We start from the raw sequence: 11,297 nt of genomic DNA, 5'->3' as shown, positions 1-11,297 counted from the left end.
CAATGTAGGTACACCTAATTCAGTCCCAAAACTATGTTTAAAAAAAAAAAAAACATTGCCCTTCCATTTTAAAGATTGAGGACTATAAATACGTAATTTATCAACAAGTTAAAAAAATTCATAACATTAAATAAATTTAAAAAAAAATTTGAACTCATAATCACTTGTATATTTGATTTATTTTATTGTCATGGTTATTATCGAATGTCACTACCGAGTACATACCACGACAATAAACTACGAGTATACGACTGGCTTACAGTTTGGTGACAATAGTCATCTAATCCTACAATGTACTTTTTCACATTCATTAGTAATAATATATGACGTAGATAAGATGACAATGGAAAATTCAATATCAACTAACTAGATGTTTAATTGAACTCAATTAGTTGTATAATTGGACAGAGTTCAGTCATAAATATAATTCAAAATCTTGAACTGAACTGTTTATGTATTATAATCCCTAGCAACGAAAAAATGCATCATTCTAACCTTGATTAAAAACAAAAAAGAATACGTCATAATGCATTTTACATGATTAACTAACTAGTTAGTTAATCATGGTATTTTGCATAACATAAGAATAATAACATTTTGATAAGACGTGCATTTTCTCTAAGTATCTCATAACAACTACTCAGTTGTTACTACTGCATGTGTGTCAGTTGATCGATTACGTCATGGGTTCATTCCACCATATTAAGTCATAATACTACTACTTTGTTACCAACATTTAGCAACGGACACTGCCACATTCATATTGGTTTGTTAAGTTTGGTTGAAAAATCAAATTTAAAAAAATGTATATCGTCTATAAACATTGATGAAACTTTCATATAGGTACGAGTATTTTCTTCTACTAGAATTAGATAATAAAGTGTTTATCGAACAATAATACTTATATATATATATATATCAATGTATAACCAATAGATTCATTGCTTTACCCAGTAAATAACAAATATTTTCTTCCTATCCTTGAAAAAATAACAAAAAGAAAATGTTTATTTACTGCCAGACAAAAATATATTCCCAGAATATAGTCTTTGTAGGTCGATTTCATAAGAATATATTTATTTTTTGAAAAGGTTCATCTTGAGCATAAAAAGTCTCTTGATTTATAGTTCAAACAGATAATATATTATATAATACCTATATATTGTATATATATTTATATAATATTAGATATGTACATATTTAAAAAACAAATTAAGCCTTAGATATTTTAAAATAGTTTATGTCATTATTCATCTTCTTGTGTTGGTTAAATTTTTTTTATGACAAATCATTCATAATTTGAAACAATGACTAGGTACTTAAATAAAAATAAAAATTTTCCGTAGTAATGAGTAAATAAAGAATTATTATGCTGAAACGTCGAATGATTAACAAACATGTTATATAAATATGGGTAACATACATAATTACATAATATCATTAAATATATTATGTATATCCAATATAAATGTTATTTTTAAGTGAAAATATTTTTATTTTTTATTATTAACGTATTGAGTATACAGATGATTATAAGAATTGATGTATACGATGATTTAAAAAAATATAATATAATAATAAATTATACAACCAAATTGTAAAAAAAGAAATATAAGAATAATTATTTACCCTTAAAATTATACCACATGAAAGAATATCATAATTTCATGAGAATAAAAAACCAGGGCTTGAAACCGTTTTAAAACCGAAACCGAAACCGGAAAAAATTAGGTACCGGTATTAAAGTCAAAACCGAAACCTGAAAAAATTAGATACTACCGGTATTAAAGTCAAAACCGAAACTAGAAAAAATTGGATACCGGTATTAAAGTTAAAACCGAAACCGGAAAAAATTGGAAACCGGTATTAAATTCAAAACAGTTTTTTTTTTCAATTGACGTGTTTTTAAATACGTGAATTCCATTAATACGCATAATTAATGCTCATAATGAAATTGAGATCGTAATTACAATGTTGATAAGCATTTCATTATTCGTCAAATTATTAGATACTTTAAGTAATTATAAATTATAGTTACTAGCAAATACTATAATATATGACAATAGGGGACAAACAATGATAATTGTATAGACGATACAGCACCCTGAAAATACTCGAATGCCCTATATTTGTATCTTTCAAGTTTCAATCCTAGACCGTTCGTTACTTGCCCAGGGGAATTATCCGTGTGTCGCGATTTTTGGTACTAGTTGTCCCGTATTGTGTTATAAGTTTATAACTTTTAAGTTATAACTCAATAATAATATAGTGTTTGTTATTATAATTTATTATTATATTATAGTTATTTATTGGGCACCACATTACATTTGAAAACAACATTAGATTATTTGACGGGAGACCGCGGCGGCCCGTATATGTCTATTCATATTTTATTGAATAGTATTAAATTTTAAATAGTATAATGATCTAACAATAAATAATAAGATAATCATATAATTACTGAGATCTAATTGTTTATACATGTACAATACCAGGAAAATCTTAAAATAGCACGGCCTTTAAATTGTGTGCGTGATCGTACGCCCATCACGACAATAAATTTATAATAATAACACTAAATATAAAAATATTAAATACCTAATTATTTTATTTTTAAAATTAACCATATTTTTAATTTTTCCCTAGTCTCCCCTCACTGTTTAGAGCATATTTCAATCCGATATTGGATAATGGATATTTATTATTTTCGTACCATGTATTGACGTTTATTAGTCCGCTTTAGTTTCATAATAATAATTATAAAAAATTAAAACCAAAACCGAAAAATTTAGAAATCATTATTCAAAAACGAAACCGAAACCGAAACCCAAAAATTTAGAAACCGATTTTGAAAACCGAAACCGAAATCGAAAAATTTAGAAACCGATATTGAAAACCGAAACCGAAAAATTTAGAAACCAGTATTCAAAAACGAAACCGAAACCGAAACCCAAAAATTTAGAAACCGATTTTGAAAACCGAAACCGAAACCGAAAAATTTAGAAACCGGTATTCAAAATCGAAATCGAAACCGAAACCGAAATTATTTCAATCGGTTTCAAGCCCTGAAAAAAACGAAGTTGATATGCTTTTTATACTGAAAAGTTATACATTTTAATACCAAATGAAACTCATGTGAAATATTGGTAATCTTATAAGGTTTACCGTCTTGTTAGGCATACGAGTGACTGCCTGAGTCATTATAAGCACTGTAATGCTCACATAAATAAATAAATAAATAAATGATGGTATAGCATTTGTGCATAAAACGCAGTCAATTTATCTACACTATTAGTGAAATTGTATATACAATATTATATTATATACCAGCTATATTCCGTTTAAAGAAATTTAATTTGATGAGTCTAATAATAGCTATTTATGAAAAGTCAACGGTAATGATCGTTTTAACGTAACGCCGTCAGAGGAATAAACTTAGTTGTATCATTGGCCTTTCACTCGAATATTTTATTTATTTCCAAATGAATTCCAATACGGAATTCTCCAAAGAGTTCGCGTCTGTACGTTTCACCAGTCTGTAGGAAAGTGCTTTGACAAGGGCATCGGTCTTTAATTAATCCCAATTAATCCGCTTGTTACGAGGGACATATCGGAGACGTCTCTGGGGCATTTGTCATCAATTCGGAGTTACCAACTGCTTCCCCATCCACCGAAAAACAATTCGGTATAAACCAAAACAATAATATATCCTCTCGCCCGGAGAAACGGCCGACACGCAGAAAGTGGTCCGTTCGTCGAAGAAGAAAGAATGGAAAGTTTTTCTCCTCTCTTTTTGGACCTTTGTCCTCGGGAATAGTTCACATCGAACTGGACGTATTGTTTGGAAAAGTTTTTACCGTCCTGTTTAAGTCCAATTCAATGTATAAGTTTTGCGTCCGCACTAACCCGACCGAGTAATGTTAAGTATTAACTTGCACGCTGTTCGGCCGATAAGATGCTAATTGTAACGACGACCCCTCGACATTGATCCGTTATATAGTATCATCTTTACTCCGTTGTGTTTTGTCCGTTTCGTCAGTGTTAATGTATTTTAATACTATTTACATAATAGTACAATTAATAATTCAAACAGATCTAGCGAAATGAGGTCAAATTTAATGGACTATCGTATATTGAGTAAATTTTCAAAAGAACGCTTTAAATACTCTTGGTTTTCAATCTTGTACTGAAATTTCGAATTAATATTGAAAAATTATTTTATTTCAAGCTCAATGATAATAAGTAATAACTAATGAGTATCTACCTAACTGTTTTCATCATACATTTAGTTGTAGGTAGTTAATTTGTTATACAGTGTTTTTAACTACATAGGATTAAAACTTAAATATTATTTGAAATATGTAGGTAGGTACTTAACTGATACCAAATTTTAAACGTATTATTATTTATTTTGATTTTTAAGTTTGAACTTTTATCAAAATTTAATTGTTTTCACTAAAATAGGTGATCATTTTCAAACATGTTTAATGAAAAAAAGTTCAAGTCAAAAAACAAATTATACATATTATTATTTTTTATTGATAGTTAAATTTTAAGGCATCATTTTTCTATAATTAGAATTTAAGTATACTGTTTAATATACAGATTTTATATCATGTGATGTTTTCTTTTCTTTTCTTTCATAAGTAATAATTCATAACTCTTTCTTTCTAGTTATAAATTGCATATGACGTTTAATCTGGTTTGAAAAACATTTCAGTTAAACTAAAATATGATATAGAAATATAGAATAATAATAAATTATTGTATAAGTTTCAATCTAGATTTTATTTTTTTTTCGGAGATAATATTTTATTTACGTAGTATAATATAAATGTCAATTTTTGTTTAAGTTAATTTTACAGGCACATTCACAGTACGATAAATTGACAAATGAAAATAAACTTAAGCTTGTACAGACGAATCAAAATTAACCTAGTTTATGAATTATTGTTTAGTTTTTTTTTCTGCTACATCTTATAAAATTTATACTTGACATAATATTTTAACATCTATTATTATGACAAGACAAGTATTGTATTGACCCGAAATTAAATGGTTTGTCATTTGGTCTATATGGATATATGGAGTTTTAATTATAAACTCCATCGTTATACAACTTTACTGGTGTATATTGTATCATTATATAAACTCATAAATTCGTTTTTACGTCGATATTTATAACTGATGTGGCGTGGAAATAAGTTGAAAATTGTTTATATATTTATAAAATAGAAGAGAAATAATATTATCACAAACAATATTTTTAAATGCAAATAATTCGATTATTTACTAATGCATCGGATTTTCTGGGAAATTAAAATAATAAAAACTATATTAATGTATAAATATAATATATTATAATGTATATATTAACATATATCCTGACATATAATTTATTATTTTTTTTTTTTTTTTAATTTAATAACTTAATAGTATTACCTAAATGCAAGTAAATTATAATATATTTATTATTGTAGTATAACTATATTCAAAGTAACGATTTTATATTTTATTTTGTTTCATGATTTACCAAATATCCAACGCTTTAAATTTTATCCAGACTCAAACATAGAAATTTGTATTAATAATAATAGTTTATAAGTAGAAACGTTTACATATTCATTTTTTATATCATATTGGTCTGTAAAAACATATTTGAGTGTTGCAATTAATTGATTTTTGATAAAAGGATCGTGTGTTAAAAAAATAAAAATATAAAACAACTGATTCTATTCATGTGAGATATACGTACATAGATATAAATAGGCATCAGCACTTTGTAGTTTTGTCAAAAACTCATTTGACATAAATTTCTTAATAATTTGTATATTTTAACTGATTTGTATCTTTAAAATATACCTCATTGAAAGCTTAGATACCTAAAATAAATTCAAGATAATATCGAATTTTAAAAACAAAAAAGTGATTTTGTCATCAATCACCAGCTAAGGGTCGTTAATATTTTATTAGAGAACTCAATATAAAAAAATAATAATCCGTATTGTTTTTCGACATGAAGTGGGAGTTTACGTCGAAAGCATCGACAGTTTTTTAGATAATTTTACAAACTTTGCGTTTTCTTTTTTTTTTCTTAAACTTTATTAAAGTATAATTTTTTTTTTTTTTTTGAGTTCACAAAGATTTGCTGACGATGGTAAAAAGAACATTCGTAGGTATAACCGAATTCTTATTCAGAATTACAAGTCAAGTGCGTATGACCACGAGTTCAAGACGCGATTCCGTCAAGAAACTAAAAGAATGAATGAAGAAGTAATCTACAAATAAAATCGCAGTGTTAAATGTATCGTATTATTGTTATTATTATCCAAAAACAATGTATTCAGCATAATTCCTAAATTTTCTCCTACTTGATAATTTTGTTTCTGTTTTTATTTCCAACGACACGCGCATCAGACATATATAATTTTATTATTATACCAACACTGTATACATTTAATGCACTCACACACATTTACGTAGGTACTATACAGAGTAACAGAAATGCATTAGTGGTAAAGATGTGCATTAAAAGTTCACATGAATGTTGTATTATTGAAGGTAAAAGCGTCGTCGGTTTTCAAAACGAGTCGTATATCGTCGTCGTCGTCAAGGGTTATCGCTGCAGTTTTTTAACGTTAATTTTTTCTTCTTCCCCCACACCAATCCAATGACGACGGAAATACCACCATCGTTTTTATCTTTTTCTTTCTTTTCACTACACGCTGGAGTGCATACAACAATGTAAAACATTTATCAAAAACATTATTATTCGAGATGTTTGGGCTGCAAGGTGGTTTTCCCTCCACCGCCGCGGCCGCATTGCACATCATTCACTCGCGGCTCCGACACGTCTGAGATACGGACGCCGATGCCACCACCGCGCCGACGTTTTATTAAAATTATTACTCAGACGAAAAACAAAAACATGATAACAAAAAAAAAACCAACAAAATTCGTTATCTCCTCACAAATTGGTACATGGACAGTTATTGAACTTAATTTTTCATACCTCTAAAAGCGAATTATTATTATTATTTTATTTATATACATACATAATGTACTGTGTGAGTATACATCAGAGTGTGGTAAAATGCATGTACATTGTACGCATTATATTATGTGTGTGCAGGATGAAGTATATTTTATACCAGTGAGTCTTATATAGTAGGTATATGTATATGCTTGTGATCGATGTTCATTTGTGCGAACCACAACCACATAATATATAATATATACTACACGCCATATTATTATGCGCTATATAAGTGTGTTGTGCGTGCGTGTGTGTGTGTGTGTATAGTACCGCAAGAACAATAATTCAGAGTGTATTATCATATACTTATATATAATATTTAGGTATCTTTACGTTGCACATGATATTATTATGTGTATACCTATACCACACCGAAATGCCAACAATGACGCTGTTGTTGTTATTGACGTTGTTGTAGTAGTTGCTGTTTTCGAAATTCAAGCTGGGTGTCATATTAATCGATAAGGATTGAACAGCGGATCTGTTAAAGTTTATTATTATATGCCTGGCTGAACACGAATCGCGTCCCAAAATACAAAAGTATACATCGCGATATATCCGAGTTGCGTCCGTGGTTTTTGCACAACACATCTGAGTTGCGTCCACGATTTTTTCGCGACATGTACGAGTTGCGTCCTGGTTTATAATTGATTGATTGGTTAATAGTATACATATTTTCCTTTCCACTTTTACAGACTGAGGACCGTCATTTGTATTAATGGTGTGGTTAAAAATGTATTGTAATTAACAATTATTTATTATAAATTATTCATTGTTCTAAAATGAAATGTTAATTTTAAGAAATGATGTAGTTAAAAATTGTAATCGTATATTATTTTATAAAATGGTTATAATTTTGTATGCCAATTTTTGAACGAACTAAGACGTGTTAAATTTGTGTTAATTTGTCGAACATGGAGTGTCGAAGTGTGACTGATCACTGATGCTAACATAAACAGAATTAATTTCCAACATTAAATTGCAAGGGTGTATTCACAGATAAGATATCAATAATTGAGATATCTACAAGTGTATCACCTGACATTATTCTCAGTCGCTGAAAAACCTGTGGACGCAACTCGTACATGTGATGAGAAAACCGCGGACGCAACTCGGATGTGTCGTGACAAAACCACGGACGCAACTTAGACCAAATATCATTTAGAGACGCAATTCGAATTGTCTATTATATTAGGTATATTACAAACTATGATATTATAGACTGGCAATATTTGAATTGTCGCGAAACCTTGTTCTATACGAGTGCAAAAATTTGACTAAAAAAACCAGGAAAAAGAGAAGGTAGATTTAGGTACAGTATAAAATATAATGGGTTCCATAATAATTGTTCGTATAATATGAATATACATAATATTTCAACATCAATTATTCAATCGTGATTATTATTCTAAAATATACTCTCATATCTAATCATGAAGCTTACGGTAATTGTTGTGATACCTAAATTAAGTGATTTATTATTATAACTTTTATATAGGTAAGAGTAGGTATAGTGATACATATAAATACAATAATGATTTAAAGCATTCTTGTAGAGCACATATAACGTAAAATATGCGTAGAATCATCGAATAAAAAAAATTTGATAAGTTTTTATAATTTTTTTTTTTTTTACGTTTTGTGCATTACTGATACATATTTTAATGTTAAACGTTTAACATTATAATATATTGATTATATAGTTCAATTATGGATAAACAGTTTTAAAACATATTAACAAAATAAATTGAATGCACAATTTAAGTATTAATATGTGTAGGTGGACCATTTATTTAAAATATATTTGGTCGATTAAAATAATATCAAATGAGTTTTATTAAATCGTTTTATAATTATTTATTCCAGAGGAATTCCAGAGAGAGGGGTCCATGTTTTAAATAGATTTAAATGTATTGTCTCCGCTATCTTACAAATGGACATCATATTATTATATTATACTATATCCGACATCTGTATAACTGTTCCAACTGTGTTTTTTGCATTCATATTAGAGTAAATAATCCTAAGGTAAATAAACCTAAGGTACTAAACCTTATCGTAAAAAACTAATAATTTTAACTGTATTCTCTAACTAGTTTTTAAAATATTTTTTTCTCAAACATAGGTAGGTATGATGAGTATTATTTTAATATTTTGCATACTTATAATTTATAACAGTTATAACTTGTTAAGAGTTTTTAAATATCGTAAATAGCTGCCCAGAGAACACAAATAATGTTCTTGCTTTTAAGTTTGATGATAAGTTAGTTAATTCATCTATATAAGCTAACAGCACAAAAATAGAACTACTAAACGTTAATTTTAATAAGTACTTGTATTGCTCATACTAATACTTAAGTAAGTAGGATAGAGACAATGCAATATGTGTGGATATGGCACGATGTCTTCTTAAGCCCTTACAGAGCTTTAAAAATAAAAAATTAAAACTAAATTGATAAAAAATACTAAATGTACGTATTGTGTAATATAAATACTTTTACCGTTTTTCTTTTAAATATTTTAATGTCTACTAATTGTACAAACTAGCTACTAATTACAAATAAAAAAAAATATATATTTATAATTTAAAAAATTATGGAATGTTATTTGTATAATAATACTTGGTTTTTTTATGACTGGTATTACAAGTCGATTCTGTACATTTTTCCGAATATATTTTATACTAATGTATGAATTCTTTTTTCCTTAAATTTGGTCACGTAATATTGTTTCTCTAAAGTGTTTAAACTGAATATAAAATAAATCATAAAGATTCAAAGTTTAAGTAATCTTTTTTAGTTCTTTTTTTTATATCTTCAATCTAAGTTTTTTAATGAAACCTAATTCCAAGTTTCTGAACAAAATGCTGAAGCCCAAACAAATAGAATTAAAAAAAATAGTAAATACAATAATTCAATTTAATGTTAAGTTCAAAATAGTAATTCTGAAAAATTATTAACCATAAATGATTGAAAATTATTACACAAATAGCTCATCAAAAAAGTAAATATTTGCATTTTAATCATAAAGGAAATAATATTTTTTTTTATAATATTTTTAATATAAAAAAAATATCTATTAATTTAAAGTTTTATGTGTCTATGTTTAGACTTTTAAAATTTGTAATGATATACATATTATATTCTACATAATAGTCATTACGAAATGCATAAATATTTTCTATAAATTAGTTGTGGTTCATATAATATATAGGTAGAGTTTTAAATGAGATAATGTTTAATTTTATATTGACCATAAAAATATCAGATTTAAAAATAAAATAACTTTTCCTCAATCCAATGTATATACTTTGTTTTAGAATTATGACAGTTTATTGAAGAATGTGACTTACAATAATATTGTTTGTTATATTATTACTATTTCACAATAAAAGTAAAGTTACAGTTGAGAATGGGTTTTGTTGGTTTTTAATTCATAATAACCGCCGGTGATTAACGGGACACTGAAGTGGTAGAAAACAGAATATAATAACGTTTTACAATAACATGCGAGATTATCATCAGAGGCGTTACACGCACGCGCGTTAGGTGATGTATACGAGATTTAAAGGAAACGGAGTTTTCAGTGTTTTTTTTACTCTCGACACACAGAAATTATGATGATTTCTAGGCGTGTTTTCCAGATAAAAAATACTGCTACTACCCTAATATTATAATATTATATAATTTTTATTATATAACTGTATGATAAATAAAGGTGATTTCGGGCTGTAGTTATGTTGTAGCAATATAATATATATATATATATATATAGGTCGTACACCACGCAGGCTATTGTCATTTGGACGGATGATATTCGTTAGGTTTTATTGAAAAATCGCGTTAACCCGAATGATTACGTCAAATTAGTATTTAATTATTACTTTGAGGGGCGTCGGTGGTGACCGGTTTACCGCGGGAAAAACGTGGTATAATAGCGTATAATACACACGCACACACATATATATACATGGGAAATGGTCGGTAAATATGGTAGCGGTCGCCGTGCACCAGCATTAGAAAGCCCGGCGATTCATTATTTTCTACTTAAATTCAATTTACCCAGACGACACGTGCAATGCAGTACGCTCAATATATTATTATTATATATATATATATATATAGTAATATCATTATATCGTACTTAATACTTATATATTATATACAAATACATCACTCACACAAGCCCTGGTGGTTCACGCCGGACTCACTCGTGTTGTAGTACTATTATCACTGTAATTCAGTGGTCCATGTAGAGCTCG

This window comes from Diuraphis noxia, unplaced genomic scaffold (assembly GCF_037042655.1).
Source record: "Diuraphis noxia isolate RWA-SAM2 unplaced genomic scaffold, SU_Dnox_SAM2 contig0003, whole genome shotgun sequence".
Classification (NCBI taxonomy): domain Eukaryota; kingdom Metazoa; phylum Arthropoda; class Insecta; order Hemiptera; family Aphididae; genus Diuraphis; species Diuraphis noxia.
The sequence above is the reverse complement of the archived record's forward strand: the minus strand, read 5'-3'. Positions refer to the sequence as shown.